This window comes from Ambystoma mexicanum, chromosome 3p (genome assembly GCF_040938575.1).
Source record: "Ambystoma mexicanum isolate Mex_15411 chromosome 3p, UKY_AmexF1_1, whole genome shotgun sequence".
In the NCBI taxonomy this organism is placed as follows: Eukaryota; Metazoa; Chordata; class Amphibia; order Caudata; family Ambystomatidae; genus Ambystoma; species Ambystoma mexicanum.
This window is the reverse complement of record NC_090925.1, coordinates 808733148-808750000: the sequence shown is the minus strand read 5'-3', so window position 1 is coordinate 808750000 and position 16853 is coordinate 808733148. Positions and strand designations below refer to the sequence as shown.

At 43.3% G+C, this 16853-nt stretch overlaps 1 long non-coding RNA gene across 2 annotated transcripts in view; it reads left to right on the top strand.

The window, feature by feature from the left end:
* The window catches only part of LOC138580916 (uncharacterized), a 124068-nt gene that overhangs the window by 82643 nt on the left and 24572 nt on the right, over positions 1 to 16853 (top strand). The window contains exon 3 of one of the 2 annotated variants that reach the window (XR_011304374.1): positions 15543 to 16086. The exons of the other annotated variant lie outside the window; for it this stretch is intronic. This is a non-coding gene — a long non-coding RNA (uncharacterized lncRNA). The remainder of the gene's footprint in view (positions 1 to 15542; positions 16087 to 16853) is intronic. 2 annotated transcript variants of the gene reach the window in all.

Below are 16853 nucleotides of genomic sequence, written 5' to 3'. Positions count from 1 at the left end.
TTTAAAAAGTGGGCAGAGTGGTGTGCCCTCTACGAAAATATTTGTTATATCTCCCAAGTAGATTTCCTGGCACAAAGCTTTTAATTTCTGAAAATCCATCGTCTTGAAAATAAAGATTCAGATCTAGATTCCTTTTTTTAAACATCCATCAATTATATAAGAGGAGTGAGTAGGTCGTTTTGAATTTGGGCAGGGTAAGAGAACATGATTTGCAAAGGTTGGCGTCTTTAGGATAGTGTAGATTTGTTTTTCAGTGTTTTCCGACAAATAAATCTGAGAACTAGTTTTTTATGAGTTGCAAAAGAGTAAATACTTTACAAATATACAATTTTGAGATGTTGCAAGCACAGTAAATGCAAGTTGGAGGAAGCAAAGTATTTTAAGTTAATTTAGGAAGCAATCTGTGAATGTTTATTATGAAAAAATACAAGGATTGCTTCCACAAGTCACCCACAAGGTGTGTGCATGTGTTATTGGGGGACTATTAGCTTTTGGGGATGATGGATTAGCTTTAAAAACTTTTTTTTTGCTAATGAACGTAAAACAAAGCTCGAGTGGTGCCAAGGCATGTTTTCAAAAGTCATTATTTTGATTGGATAAGCGTGTCCCGTGTTTTAACAGTGTAGATCTTTCTCACTTTTCTCAGCACGTCAGCAGTGAAGATTTCTCCATTTCCACATCACCCATTCGCGTCTCAGTATCCCAATAGTATCTTTCTTATCCCAGTAACACATTAGTAATCCTACCTTTACCGCCTCCTTCATCGTCCTTGTCCCAGTACCCTATTAGAAATCCATTACATTACCCCATTCTCCTCTTCCTCATCCTAGTACTCCATTACCCCACCTGTCTCATACTTCTCCCAGTACTACATTACCTCCATATCCCTCTTCTTTGTCCCAGTACCCCAATAGAAATCCCTTGCATATTTGCCACTTCACTCTTCAGTAACCCATTAGAAATCCTACCTTTACTGCCACCTCCCTCTTCCCAGTACCCTATGAGAAAGCGATTACATTACCCCCTCTTCCACGTCCCAGTATTCCATTCCCCCCTCCTCCTCCTTCCTCATCCCAGTACCCAACCGTAGTCTGTTGCATTACCCCACCTCCCTCTTCCTCATCCAAGTACACCAATATTATTCTGCTGCATATCCCCACCTCGCTTTTCCTCATCAAAGGTACCCCAGCAGTGAGCCATTGCATTACCCCCCCTCCCACTTCCTCATTTCAGTACTCCATTACCCCCACCCCCTCTTACTTGCCCCATTACCCCATTGGTAATATGTTACATTATTGCCACCTCATTCGCCCTCTTACCTGTACTCCATTACCTCTTCTTCCCTCCTCCTTGTCCCAGTACACCATTACCCCTACTTCCCTCTTTCTTGTCCCAGACCCTTATTAGTAATTCATTAAATTTGCCACTGTCTTCCATGTCCCAGTACCCCATTAGTATACTTAAAATACCACCACCTCCCTCTTCCTTGTACCAGTAGGCCATTACCCCTCCTCCCTCTTCCTCATCCCGGTCCTGCATTATCCTCATTTCCCTCTTCCTCCTATCAGTACCCCATTCATAATCTTGTTCATTGCCCCCACCACCACATTCCTTGTCCCAGTACTATATTAGTAATCTTTGCATTACCCTCGCCTCCCAGCTCCGCTAACCAGCACTCTAATAGTAATCTGTAGCTTTACCTATATCCCTCTTGCTCATCCCATTAAGCTATTGCCATCTCTGTCTTCCTCGTACCAGTAGTCCATTACCCTTGTTTCCCTCTTCCTCGGCCAATTATCTCATTAGTAATCCATTACATTACCCCACCTCCCTCTTCTTCATCCCCATACCCTAATAGTAATCTGTTGCATTACCCTCCTCTCTCCAACGTCCCAGTACCCCATTAGTAATCCGTTACATTACTGCCACCACAATTTTTCTCATTCCAGAATCCCATTAGTAATGCATTAAATTACCCCCAACACCCTCTTCCTCATCCCAGTACTCCATTACCCGCACCTCTCACTTCCTCATCTCAGTACTCCATTAACCCCAGCTTCTTCTTCCTCCTCCTTGTACCCCATTTGTAAACCATTAAATTGCCCTTACCTCCCTCTTCCTCATCCCAGTACTCTATTATTGATCTATTGTATTATCCCCACCTCCCTTGTATTTGTCTCAGTACTCCATTATTATCACCTCCCTCTTCCTCATCGCAGCACCACATTCATAATCCAGTGCCTTGTCCCCAATACCATATACCTTGTCACAGTACTACATTTGTAACATGTGGCATTACCCCTACATCCTTCATCATCCTCCCATTACCTTGTTAGTAATGTGGTGCATTTTCATCATCTCCCTTTTCTTGTACAAGTGCTCCATTACCCTGCTTCCCTACTCTTTGTCCCAGTACCTCATTAGTAATCCATTGCATTTCCCCCACCCCCTCTTCCGCATCCCAGTACCCCAAGAGTAAGCAGATGTGTTAACCCAACCTCCCTCTTTCTCGTCCGAGTAACCCAATAGTAATGTATTACATTACTGGTAAATGCCTCTTCCTCATCCCAGTACTCCATTATTCCTACCTCTCTCTTCCTCAACACTCTACTCCATTAGTAATCCATTACATTACTGCCACCATCCTCTTCCCAGTGCCCCACTAGTAATCTGTTGCATTACTCCCATTTATCTCCCTCGTCTCAGTTACCCAATAGTAATATGTTCCATTACCCCATGTCCTTATTCCTTAACCTGCTACCCCATTAGTAATATGTTACATTATCACCACCTCACTCTTTCTCCTGTTTACTCCATTACCCCTGCTTCCATCCTCCGTGTCCCAGTACTCAATTACCCCAACTTCCTTCTTCCTCCTCCCAGTAACCTATAAGTAAAGTATTACATTCCCACTCTCCATCTTCCTTGTCCAAATACCCCAAATACCCCATTATTAATCCATCAAAATACCCCAACCTCCCTCCTCATCCCAGTACTCCTTTACCCACACCTCTCTCTTCCTCCACCCAGTACTTCATTCATAATACGGTGTATTTCCTCCACCACCATATTTCTTGTTCTAGTACCACCTGTTGCATTACCCCCACCCCCACTTCCACGTCCCATTACGCCGTTAGTTATGCATTACATTATCGCCATCATCCTCATACCAGTACTCCATTACCTGTCGCCTTCCTCTGGTCCCAGTAAACTATTGCTCATCTGTTGCATTACCCATACTCCCTCTTCCTCCTCCAAGTTCCTCATTAGAAATCCATAGAATTACCACATCCACCATTTTCCTTATCATTGTACCCCATTACCCCAAAACTCTCTTCTGCATCTTACTACTCCATTATAACCGCCTCATTCTTCCGCTTTGCAGTACCCCATAAAGATCCATTGCATTACCCTGCTTCACTCTTCCTCATCCTAGAACCCCATTAGTAATTGCTTGCATTACCCCACTTTCCTCTTTCTCCTCCCAGTACACCATTAGCTATGTTTAAGTACCGCCACCTCACTCTTCCTTGCCCAGCAAACCATTACCCCACCTTCCTCCTCTTCATCCCAGAACCTTATTAGTAATGTCTTGCATTACCCCACCTTCCTTTTCCTTGTCCCGATACCCCATTAGTAATCTGTTTCATTATCACCACATCACTCTTCCTTGTCCCAGCACCCCATTACCCCACCTCTCTTCTTCGTCCTATTTCTCCATTACCCCATCTCACATTTGATTGTCCCAATACCCCATTAGTAATCTGTTGCATTTCCCCACCTCCCTGTTGCTCATCCCAGTACAACATTAGTAATCCACTGCATTACCACGACAACCCACACAACCCTTTCCTGACGATGTTAGACTGAAAAGAACTGTAGTTTTCATGCGTTATATCTGCCACTGTTTTGCTGTTTATCCCATGTTAACTCATGTGAGCCTTTATTGCTCTAAAGACTGGTCTTACGCATTTCTTTTCACTATTAAACATGAGTTACTTACCTACTCTAGTAGAACATCATCACACTGAACTAAATACAAGTAAAGCATTTTATTTTCGATAACACACAACATGGACAATCTTTTTCTGAATACAATGAGGTGTTTTATTGTGTTTGTAATGCCAGACATAACGTTCAAAGAGATGTGCCTATGCTGCTTGACCATAGCTATAGCTACACGAGGTGACCAGAGGATATTGGAAGGGGGGCAAAGCTTGCTTAGGTTGGTCAGGTACATCCCCAGGCAGTGAACACAGTGCCTGAAGAGATTCCGTCCAACACTATCTTGCGTACAAGTAAGGTTTCCTATAAAGTATACGTCCTATGAGAAGGCAACGGTAAACACATATTCATCCCTGGATTTTTGTTCTAATTAAGTGCTTGATAGCAATGAACTAGACATCAAACAGTGACCTGAGCTTCGTATATAATATGTGTTTAGTTGAAAGCAGGGCCTTGCAACCGCTGTGCTGAAACAAAGCAGGTGCTGAGGGTTCCAAGTTCATAATTCCTTGGCTTCTCCTGTGTGGCATGCCAGGTAAAGGCCTGTCACTTAGCACCTGGTTGGAAACAAGGTTTTTGGGCATACCTGAGAATTCTCAGGCTGTGAAAAGAAACTACCCAGTGGGGCTATATAACAAACAACTGGATCTACTGTATAACTATTTGCACACTACACAATACAAAGTTTGCTGGAACAGGTGCAGGCAGATGAAGACCAACTAATAAAGAACCCAAGGAAAATTCTCACTAAAATTAAAGAACTTTAATGGATAACAACCTTGGAGATAGCAGGAAAGAACAAATTAACCTTACACCTACACCAAATATGAGGAAACTTAATGAACTACAAGAATATATAAAGAAGTTTCCATCCAGGAAGGGGAGAGATACACTGTTAAGGGCCCGGTTGAAAATACTCCCGACTAACAAGATCTTGGCCATTAGAGATCAGTCAGAAAACAATTCTTGTCGATTTTGTGACAAGAAAATGACTCCTAAAAATGTGCCGCAAACCAACATATAAGAACCCGATATCTAAGATCAACCTTCACAGACTTTACCATCTCGGAAGAAGAAACAAGTTGGTTTCGTCTGATCGGCGGCGACAAGACCCAATGGCAAATCGCTACCTACAAAATACTGGAAGCGATAATATGGCCGACGTAGGCACATTTTAGAGAGTTTTTTTCTTTTTAAAGAGTTGAACTCAAGACAGAAATTTTAAACTTTGTAAAAATCTTTTTTTGATTAAATACAAAAAAAAATTTAAAAAAAGAAATGAAAAGAAAATGTTGGATTGTGAAAAGCAAATATTTAGAGGATAATTGCATCTGGGGCCAGCTGCACCATGTTGTAATGGCCCCCTGTGCTGCAGGCCATTGCCACATGGTTCAGCACAAGGCTGCATGGTTCAGTCCATGGCCAAAGCCATTATTGCCATTAGTACCCATCTGGTGCTGGCAAAATGGTGCTTAGTGGAAAAAAGAGTGGAAAAAGCATGATCCGGTAAGCAGGCACACATGAGACAAAGTCCCATGATGGGCAGATGGCACAGGAGCAAGGAGCTGGAGTATGCCGAGGTGGAAGGTGGGGAGAGGAGGGGGAGCCGTGAGCAAAAGATAAGAAAATGGCAGGGACATGGCGAGGCATAGAGAATGAAAATGGTTGGCGGGAAGCAGAACACATGGTAAGCAGACGTGTCCTGGCAGAGACTGCCCGAGTTCTCCATGATCTCGTTGGTCTCCCAGTCTCCCAGAGTACAAGTTACCTGCATGACCTTTAGACTTTAGATCCATGTTTGGCTGAATGTTGCATGATACAGGACGGTAAAAGAAATGGATATTGGTTGACATGGATATTGTCTGATCGGCCTTGTAACCAGTTCAGATCCTTAGAGATGAGCAATAGCACTTGCCACCCAACCTCCTTCTGTCTGAAACTAGTGGGAGGGAATTAGAGAAATACACGTGTGACAAATGTAAATCCTCCCACACAATTTTATTATTTTCTGTTTTATTTAACTTGCACAAAAAGCAACATTTTGTCGAAAGGAAGATTTTCCCCATATCTTCCTCTCAAAAATGTTCAATTCTCTGAAAAATGTACGGTGTCAAACGTTTGTGCACTAAATATGTGTGAAAGTTTGATGCTTACTGTTTTGAACATTATTCTGAAGAAAGACTGGAATTTACTTTTTTTAATTAAATTACATTCTAAACATTAAGAAGCTTTCTGTCTGCCCTTGTTCTGTCCTCAGCCTGACCTGACGCGCCTCTCCATCTCGGTTTATGTGGAAAGTATTCAATCTGCTCAAGGGCTGCGAGCCCATGCACCCCGCGGGCCCCCAGGACTCTTTTTGATAGCATCACCTTTTGCCAGAGTGTTGGACCCCATTAGGTTTTTTGCAGGTCCATTGACTCTGGATCCGGTCCAGTTTTCTCAGAGAGATGGCTTCTCTAGACCTCTTTCACAGAGTGACAGGGCTCCACTTGCCGACACACCAGCCCATAAGAACTCCCTTGTGCCTTAATTTTAAGGTCAGTTTTGAGGAGTTTGCAATTGAAGCCTGAACTTCCAGCTGGACGGGCAAGAGATTTGATAATCAGTACGTGGGACGAATGCTTGTTGTCGTCAGCATCTGCAAGCCCAAAAATTGAAAATCATAAAGTAATGTGGCTGGCATATGCCGATAACTTCCTTTTATTTTATTGCACTCAAAAAGGTCTAAAAAGTCTGATCAATGCTTTTTCTAATTTTGCAACGGTTCGTAGTCAATCCATTTAAGACAAAAGTTATTCATTGTGCAATGCAGAAATGTGACCCCATGTTTAGCTGGAGTTTGGAAATGGAGCTAATTGAGTTGGTCGATCATTTTACTTATTTGGGCTTTCCTATTCAGAAATAATCACAAAAACAGCTCACTAGAGAACAGCTTAAAATATGCATGGTTACCTTGTTAAATCAGTTACGTCAAATTGATTTCAAATATCGTAAATATTCATTGCACCCGTACTCAAATTCTTCAAAGGCAAGGTGGTTCCTAAAATTCTCTATGGGATCGAATTGACTGACTTTTGGATTCTGGATTACATATCCGTCCTGGAGGGAATAATGTGGGGAAAGATTCTTCAGGTTCCTAACAATGTGTCCATTTCAGCCATAAGGTACAAGTTTGGAACTTCATCCCTAAAAGTTAGGGCGTGTTGGAGGCATTTAAGCTTGTACAGAAAAATAGTCCGCCCTACCAAGAAATCCCTGTTTCTCGATATGAAAACTATTTTGCAAACATTGGGGGACAGGTATATTAATGCTTTTTCATTATATACCCTGTGACAACTTAAAATGGTTGGGTCAACAGTTGTGGACCTGGTTACCAACCCATGTAAAGTAAAGAGGTTGTTATATTTACATGACTGATCCAACACTGTGTACTCTATGCATTCTTATCGATCTCAAAATCATCTGATCTGGGATTATAAAAGTTGGGGACTTTAGCTCTGTATCTCTTCTATTCGGATATGAAAGTAAGAGGAGGTTTCTTGCTTTTTTGCTGGAATTGAACTTTAACCAAATAAGTATTGATTTGATACGGTATATTGGGCCCGGATCAAAGATATTGACGATTTTATAAGGGGGAACATCACAAGTAAACATTAAGACACCTTGTAACAACATGTGCTGTGATCCATGGGAAAAGGTGGAACTGTTTTAATAAATATGGTGATTTGTTTTTTGTAGGGGATAAACAAACTATCTGGCAATATTGTCTGTCAGAGAGAACTACCGCAATTGTATTGGCTGTGATTGGTTGTTGGGATTCTTGGAAATTGGTAGAGGCCTACCCACTTCATAATGCACTTTAATCTGGTTCTTGGATATGGTTGACCATCATGTCATGTAAATTACTGTGATATTGTTAGGCACTGGTCAAATTCAGTATCGTCAGTTGGTCGATTTACTGGAAAAGAATTGTCAGAAGAGGTGTGACCACTGACTTAAGGTTCTTTAAATAACTACTTTAGCATATGCAAAATTGTTTAGCAGGTCAAGTATATGATTCGTTTTCGGCACATTGGCTGAGACGGAGTATGTAAGGATGAAATGTATACTGACTTTTTACTAGGAGTGGATTTTTATTATATAAATGTGTAGTAAATCAATTCATGTGATTTAATATTTTTTAAATGATTGTTAAAAGTTTCATATGTTTTAATTATGTGGATGAATTTAATGTGATTGTTTAAAATGTGTTAAACATGTGTTAAAGGTTAATGTTTTAACCAAATAACAATAAATACATTTAAACAAATAATCAGTACATCAGGACATGCATTGTGTCGATATTCAGGCCAGTGATGTAGATCGGCAGAAACTCAGATCTGTCTGTCTCAGCATCACTTTAGTGGTTGGACTTGGGAAGTTCTTCACCTCTATCCATGCTATTTTGACTGGTCAATCTTCTGAAGTTAGAATCCATCTGGGTCTTGACTCGAAACTACTACCAGCACCTGAAAGTAGAGTTGGCCAGGCATGGTGTTATCCCCAGTCTCTGATGTCTACTACTTGGTATCACGCGCCGTGTCCCTTGGCGCTTATGGTCTTCTTGGCGACTCCTTCGCCGCCATTAGAATTTTCCACCATGCTCCGCTCCTTCCGGGAGCGTGGGTCTAGTCTTTCTGTCCCTTTGTTTACTTCCCCTTTATAGCTCTGCCTTTTCTTTCTCACGGTGTGCTGCAACCCCTTTTGCTTGCACTCCTCTTTTGGGCTTAGAAGCTGCTTTCTTCCTTGTTCACTAGCTGTTTTGCTCCCTCCCTGCTCACCCTCTACCATCTCTTCCTGCTACTCTCTCTCTTGTATCTGCCTTTTTTTCCCCTTTCTGCTGGCACGAACCTCTTTTCGTACCGGTTCCGACTTATTCTGCCTTTTTCTTTGCCGGGTTTCTTCCCCGTCTTTCGCCTAAAACTTTCCAATCCTTACCTTCTTTCCGGAACTCTTCCTCTGTAACCTTGCTATTCCACTCTGTTGTGATTTAATCCTCTTGGATCATTGGACTTTTGGAAGCCCATCTCTACCGAAGATTTCTCAAGACAGTTTCCTGCCATCTTACTGCCCAAACTCACGAGAGGTTTTTTCCGCAAACTGCTTTTTCCTCTCTTGGGCTCTCTCGGGAGGGGGTCCTTTGTTCGCCTTCTTCAGAAAGGCTGCAGAGTGGCTTCTACTCGAGGGAGAGTTTACCTCTATGAAAAGAAGCACAAAGATCATACAGGTGAGGAGGGGGACATTTCTTTGAGCGACGACCCTGAATCCAGTTCTGCAAATAGCATTCTTGGCAGTTTGCAAAGCTAACAAGTACAAACCAATATGGCCACCGCTGAGCAATTACAAGAAGTAGTAAACGCTCTACAAGGACTGACCCAGGAAGTACAGGCTTTGAAGACTGAGAATGCCACTCTCTGGCAAATGGTGACCAACAGGGATCAGCCCCGCACTGTGCCCCCACCTATGGCACTTAACTCAGGCAAATATGATGGGTCACCTCGCAAATTCAAAGATTTCATGGAAGCCTGTATCATTCACTTTTTTTTTCATCCACAATCATATGCTTCAGATCAGGCCCCCATTGGTTTCCTGGTCTCAAATCTGATGGGAAATGCTCTTGCTTGGGCTACTCCTTTGGTGACGAGTGCTTGTCCACTGCTTCAGGATTACAGTGCCTTTTACAACTTAGTTTAAGGCAACTTTTGAGAGGCAGGAATCGGCTCAGGTGGCCAGCGAGGAACTGTTGGACATTAGGCGGGGCTCCTCTAACTTATTGACCTACATCTCCCATTTTAAGCGAGTGGCAGCCGAGACCGAATGGCCAGAAACTGCCCAGTATACTATCTTCAGAAGAGGACTTCGTGAAGAACTGAAGGATGAGCTGCCACGATTGCCGAGACTGGTTACTTTCACCAAATTACTCTCCACGACACTTCAGGTGGATTGCAGACTCAGTGAGAGACGTTCCGAACGACGAAGAGGATGCGGTCTGCCCTTCCTTCCAAATACCCCTAGTCATCCCTCCTCACCTGTTTAAACCAAGGATGAGCCCATGCAGATAGGCACCAAAAGAGGGCCATTAAGCGCTGAAGAACAAAAGAGACGTAGGGACAACAGTCTCTGCAAATACTGTGGATCTAGCAGACATATGCTCCGTGACTGTCCAGAAGTCACTCCTCGCCAGTCGGGAAACGACCGCCCTCGGAACTAATGGATACTAGTCTCTGAAGAAGTTCTTCCAGTCCCTTCGTAACTATGTCAGTCACCACTGCTATTCCTACAGATGACAATCGACTCATATGGTGGTGGGCATCCAACTTCAAGACAAGAAAAGAACCATCGAGGCATTGGCTCTGGTTGATTGTGGAGCAGCTGGGTGCTTCATGAACAATATCTGGGCCAAGAAGATGGGCATCGATATCATGGAAAGGGAAGAGGATCAAAAGGTTGAAGGAGTTGATGGTGAACCTCTGAGCTCTGGTCTCATCACCCATAGCACTGTATCCCTCACTATGACCATCATGAAACACACAGAGTCAATCCAGTTTGATCTCATCAGAGCCGCTCATTTTTCGGTGATATTAGGAGTGTCTTGGCTCAGAAGACATTATCCTGTAATTGATTGGGCCAATAACCAAATGGCTTTCACCTCTGCATACTGTAACAAGACTTGTCTCGGAGGTATACCTTGGGCATTCATGTTGTTCCCACCTTTCTTGGGGATTTCTCTGAGGTTTTTTGTGATAAGAATCCTCAAGAGTTACTGCCACACCGTCCAGAGGACTATGCCATTCAGCTAGTACCTGAAATATTGGTACCTTTTGGACGAATGTTTTCTCTATCCCTAAAGGAGAAGGAGGTGTTGAGGCAGTACCTGGATGCCAGTCTACACAACGGCCTTATCCAACCTTCGCGATCTCCTGCAGGGGCCTCATTGTTTTTTGTTCCAAAGAAAGACACACAGGAACTCAGGCCCTGTATCGATTACCGCGGCCTCAACAGAGTTAACATCCAGGACCGGTATCCTTTACTCCTCATCAAAGACATCCTGGAGGCTGTTAAGGGGGCTGTTGTATTCTCTAAGCTAGATCTTCGCAGAGCTTATCACCTTCTGCGAGTTCGTGCGGGGCATGAATGGAAGACTGCTTTCCATACCCCGTATGGACACTTCGAGTACTGTCATGCATTTTGGATTGGTCAACGCACCAGCCATTTGCCAAAGAATTACGGACCGCCATTTTCTGACATGCTTTTTCACAATATTATCTTCTATTTAGATGACATCTTGGTTTAGTCTTCCTCCCACAAAGACCATCAACACCATCTTTGCCAGGTAGTCCAACGCCTTCGTGAAAACCATCTTTTGGTCAACCCCAATAAATGTGTTTTCCAAGCCACCTCTGTTCCATATTTTGGTTTCATACTCCAGTTCCGGCATTCAGATGGACCCTCACAAGGTTACAGCCATCCTGGATTGACCCACGGCCAAGTCAGTTAAGGATGTACAGCGTTTCCTGGGCTTGACAAATTTCTACCGCAAATTCATATCAGGATTTTCCGGAATGGTGTTACCAATCACATCCCTGCTAAAGAAGATAGCTGCTCCTTTTTCTTAGGCCAAACAGGCGGATAAGGCTTTTTCTCTGCTAAAAAGCTTATTTTGCTCCGCTCCCATCTTGCATCAGCCTAATCAGGAACGTCCTTTTGTGGTTGAAACAGATGCTTCCGCTGCTGCCATCGGCGCCGTCTTGTTACAGGAACACCAGGGAATTGAACTTATCTTTCCAGGACCCTTACACCCAGCCAAATCAACTACTCAGTGCTCGAGAAGGAGCTTCTCGCGATGAAGATAGCTTGCAAGGAGTGGCGTCACCTACTTCAGGGAGCCACTCATCCTTTCGTTTTGAGGACTGATCATAAAAATCTCAAGGCTATACAACCGATGGTATGTATCAATTCCCGCCAAGCTAGGTGGGTGCATTTCTTTGCTCAATATGATTTCTCCATTACCTATCTGCCTGGTTCTAAGAATGTATTGGCTGATGCCCTTTCCCGGATACCCTGTCAGGACCTCTCGTCTGATCACCTTCCAGAACTTATGTTCTCTGGCAACAAGATCATAAATCTGGTTTCTACTTTTCTCCAAAAGATGAGGAACGCCACAGCACTTACTCCTGCACCATCATCTCTTACTTCCAGAGATGTCATCAATAGACGAGACAGACTTATCTTTGCCAATCAACGCTTGTTCCTTCCTGATTCTTTCTCTAGGCGGAAGTCTCTGGAATGGTACCACGACAGTACGATAGCAGGACATCGAGGAGCATCCAACACAGCAGAACTACTCAAACGTCAGTTTTGGTGGCCCGGATTGGGTATGGACACTGCTAGCTACGTTTGGGGTTGTCCGGTGTGTTGTAAATCTAAATACAACACACAAAAACATATTGGCCTTTTACAGCATGATGTTCTACCTTTAAGACCTTGGATGACTATTACTACTGTTTTCATAGTAGAACTGCCGCCATCAGAGGGATGTATCTGCATTATGGTGACCGTTGACACTTTTTCTAAGATGGCACATTTATCACCTTTACCTGGAATACCTACTGCGGCAAAGATGGCAACTGTTTTCATCAAAGAAATATTTCGTCTTCATTGACTTCCTGAAAAGATTATTTCTGACCGAGGAAGTCAATACACCTCACGCTTTTGGAAGGTTCTATGCACCAAACTGGGGGTTCAAAGAGCTCTGTCATCAGGTTTTCATCCACAGACTAACGGCCAGACCGAGAGGTTAAATGCCTCATTGGAACAGTACCTCAGGTGCTTTATTAACCATCAGCAGGATAATTGGGTATCCTTGTTATCTACCGCCGAATATTCCTATATCAATTCTAGACATAGCGCTGCCCGACTCAGTCCTTTTTTCTGTACCTATGAGTTCCACACTCATTCCTTTATACCCAGAGACTTCCAAGCCACTACCATCCCTTCAGTGGATGCTCTTTTGGCTGACATCTCTGATGCACATAAAACTGCCTCCAGAAGCCTTCAAGAGGCTCGCAGACGCTATGATGCCCTCGTGAATCCTCATAGCTGATCTTCTCCCGAATGGCAGAAAGGTACCAAGGTCTGGCTTTCTACCAAGTATCTTCCTCGATGGTTACGTCAGTCCAAGCTGTCTTCTAGGTATTTGGGGCCATACCTGATTTGGGAACGTATCAACCCAGTGGCTTGCAGATTGAAACTACCTGTTCATATGAAACACATTCATCCTGTGTTTCATTCATCCTTGCTCAAAGAACATCTGACGGATGCTTTTTCCCGTCCAGTTCTGAAACCATCTTTTCCTGCCAGGGTGTCCTCCGAAGAATAAGAGATGGCGGGTTTGCAAGACTCCAGATACAGAAGAGGATGTCTTGAGTACCTCGTTCATTGGAAAGGTTATCCACACTCGGAGGACTCTTGGGAACCATCCTCACACCTACATGCCCAGGAGATGGTCAGGAGATTCCACCGGTGTCACCCAGGCAAACTAGGTGGATCTCGCTTGGGAAGGGGGTATACTGTCACGCACCGTGTCCCTTGGCGCTTATGGTCTTCTTGGCGACTCCTTCGCTGCCATTAGAATGTTCCACCACGCTCCCTTCCTTCCGGGAGCGCGGGTCTAGTCTTTCTGTCCCTTTGTTTACTTCCCCTTTATAGCTCCGCCTTTTCTTTCTCATGGTGCGTTACAACCCCTTTTGCTTGTGCTACGCTTTTGGGCTTAGACACTGCTTTCTTCCTTGTTTGCTAGCTGTTTTGCTCCCTCCCTGCTCACCCTCTACGTCTCTTCCTGCTACTCTCTCTCCTTTTTGTATCCGCCTTTTTTGTCCCCTTTCTGCTGGAACAAACCTCTTTTTGTACCGGTTCCGACTTATTCTGCCTTTTTCTTTGCCGAGTTTCTTCCTGGTCTTTCGCCTAAAACTTTCCAATCCTTATCTTCCTTCCGGAACTCTTCCTCTGAACCGGCAGACTGCTATTGTGTGTCCGCCTCCTTTTGGTTTCCTATTTCATTACCGGCTATCGGTTTTACTCCGTTTACACTCTGTGTCTTGAGTCCTTCTTTTCTGTCCATCCATACCCTTCGGGTATGCCCTATCTTTCCTTCCTTTCTATTTCCATTATTTACACTCCCGTTACCCTTCCAGAGTTACAGTACTTACCATCTTACCATCTCCTGGAGAACAGAGGCACCTTGCCATTCCACTCTGTTGTGATTTAATCCTCTTGGATCATTGGACTTTTGGAAGCCCATCTCTACCGAAGATTTCTGAAGACCGTTTCCTGCCATCTTACTGCCCAAACTCGCGAGAGGTTTTTTCCGCAAACTGCTTTTTCCTCTCTTGTGCTCTTACTCGCCTTCTTCAGAAAGGCTGGAGAGTGGCTTCTCCTCGAGGGAGACTTTAACTCTACGAAAAAAAGCACAAGATCAAAGGAGGAAGGGTAAAAGACCAGAGACTTCATCCAAGGATACAGGTGAGGAGAAGGTGGGCATTTCTTTGAGCGACAACCTTAAATCCAGGTCTGCAAATAGCATTCTTGACACTTGGTTCCAAATTCGGTTCTCCTAGTAGGAGACTGGATCCCCTGTAGTGCAGATGGGATCCTATTGGGGGCTGTTCTACATTGGCTAGGCCTCCAATCCCACTTCTCTCTCCATTTCTCTGTCACATAAGGGCTAGGTTCACAGACCAAAGAAACCAAGAAAACTGAAGTTTAAGGTGGTTAATTGGGGAACAAGGACATTGTAGGGTGTGGTAGGTCAGACAGAGGAAGTGGACCCAGGAGCATATTTCACACTCTTTTATTGAAGAAAATAAAGAAAACCTGTTCTAGTCCCTACTTCTAAGATGAGTTCCCTATGCTACAAAATAACAAAAAGGTGCTTGTCAAGATGTCTCACAACTAAAATCGGTCCTCCATCCCAAACTTAAGCTAACCGAATGCTATGCTCCTGTATGGAAAAGAAGATAGAAAGAAAGAACCTAAGCTACGTCTTAGTTAAGGGTTACTTCACCCTGGATTTTGAAATGTCTCTTGTGTTGCAGAAATCAAAGAATGTCTAAAATAAAAGAAATTGTCTCTCAAACTGTCTTCTTGTGATGTTCAAAAACAATGTCCTCACCATTGGATTTTATCCCTTCTCCAGGGCTATGCAGTTTGCCACTGGGGATCTGGGTATCCCCTAGTCCAAGAATATTAAGTGGTAGAAAAAACCTATAAGAAAAGGAAATGGGGTTCATCAAGGAAAGTTTTCCATAATGGGAATGAGTTGCTTACATTATTTACGTTTCATTTAGAGTGGGAGTATTTACAGTGGAATTAAAATATTTAATAGTTTGCGATGAATTCTCTAAAAATGTATGATCTTCCTGTACTGCTAATCTCTGTCAGCAATGCCTTAGACATCTGCACATAGCTAAAGGTGTCTTTAACTTGCATTTTTCCAACAGGAATCTTATGAAGAAGCTTACATCAAATTTGACCAGCTTGCTTTTTTGGTGGCATACTCAGTAACAGGCATTTTACTGCCAGCACTCACCCTATTTCAAGACTGAATGGGAAAAAAAACATGACCTATCACATCATCGGATGGACCTTGAATGTGCAAAGGACAGTGATGTGCAGGAGATTGACCCACCGGCACAGCCGTTTGCTTTTGAAAACACAAACTCAGCCACAGAGGCGTCAGCTAGAGTCACATAATGAATTGCAGAGTGAAATCGAAAAAGGGGAGACCTTTGCCCACTCAGTTATATTCTAGTCGGTTTGTAAAGACCCAGAAGTATGTTTACCTTCAGAGACTTCACTCTCTACTGTATCATCTTCAGAATCGGAAGAGTCCTTTGATGAGGAAACCCCCGGTCATCCAACCAAAGGAGACCGTCAAGGTTTAAACATTTTCTCTGCGGAACTCTTGGAATGCTTCCTCTGCAAACCTCTATCTAGAATATGCACGCCGTTTGACTGTCCCATGTAGGACAAACAATATGAAAGGTAATTATCTCAGATATTGTGCAAATATTTTTTTCTTTTCACGTTGCCTCGCAGAAAGCCATATTGTTATTGTAAGAAATATGGAAATAATTGGCTGTTTTCCATCAATTGATAACTATGGCATTAATTTTGTTGCGGATACTGTTTTGAACTGTCTTTTTGAACACTATGGATCTGACTCTGAGGTTTACAAAACCTTTACTGAGGGCAATAATATGTTTGTCAAATTGTTAATTGACTTAATAATAGACAAAATGTCATCCACCTTTTCTTTTGAAAGAGTTGCTTCCATAGAGGTAGCACTCATTTCACCCGCAGCTCTGAAGACTGATTTTATGATCCTGAAGATTTAAAAGGATGCTAGGAAGGGAAAGACTCATTGCGAGTTTACCTCAATACAGTCTGTTGGCATATGGTTACATTTCCACCTCCCAAAGATTGTTTCAAACATGCTGTGTCAGTTCTCCAATATCAGTCAAGACTCTGAAAGCCAACCGAATGTATCAGAGGACGATTATGCTCACCTCTCTCATCCACTGAGGGACAAAATAATGAAGTGTATCACTAGTGGATCAACATGGATCATAAATAGATTCATCCTGAACACACGTCTACACGATCAAAGACACGTTGCGGCTGTTGCTAATGAAGTTTCTTTGCAGCTCCTGCAGTTTGTGCACACGCCAGAAGCAGTGGCATAATCTTTGCCCACTGGCAAAGAATTTGCTGGTGCTGTATTGGCCCAAGCAATCATTTCAGATATATAC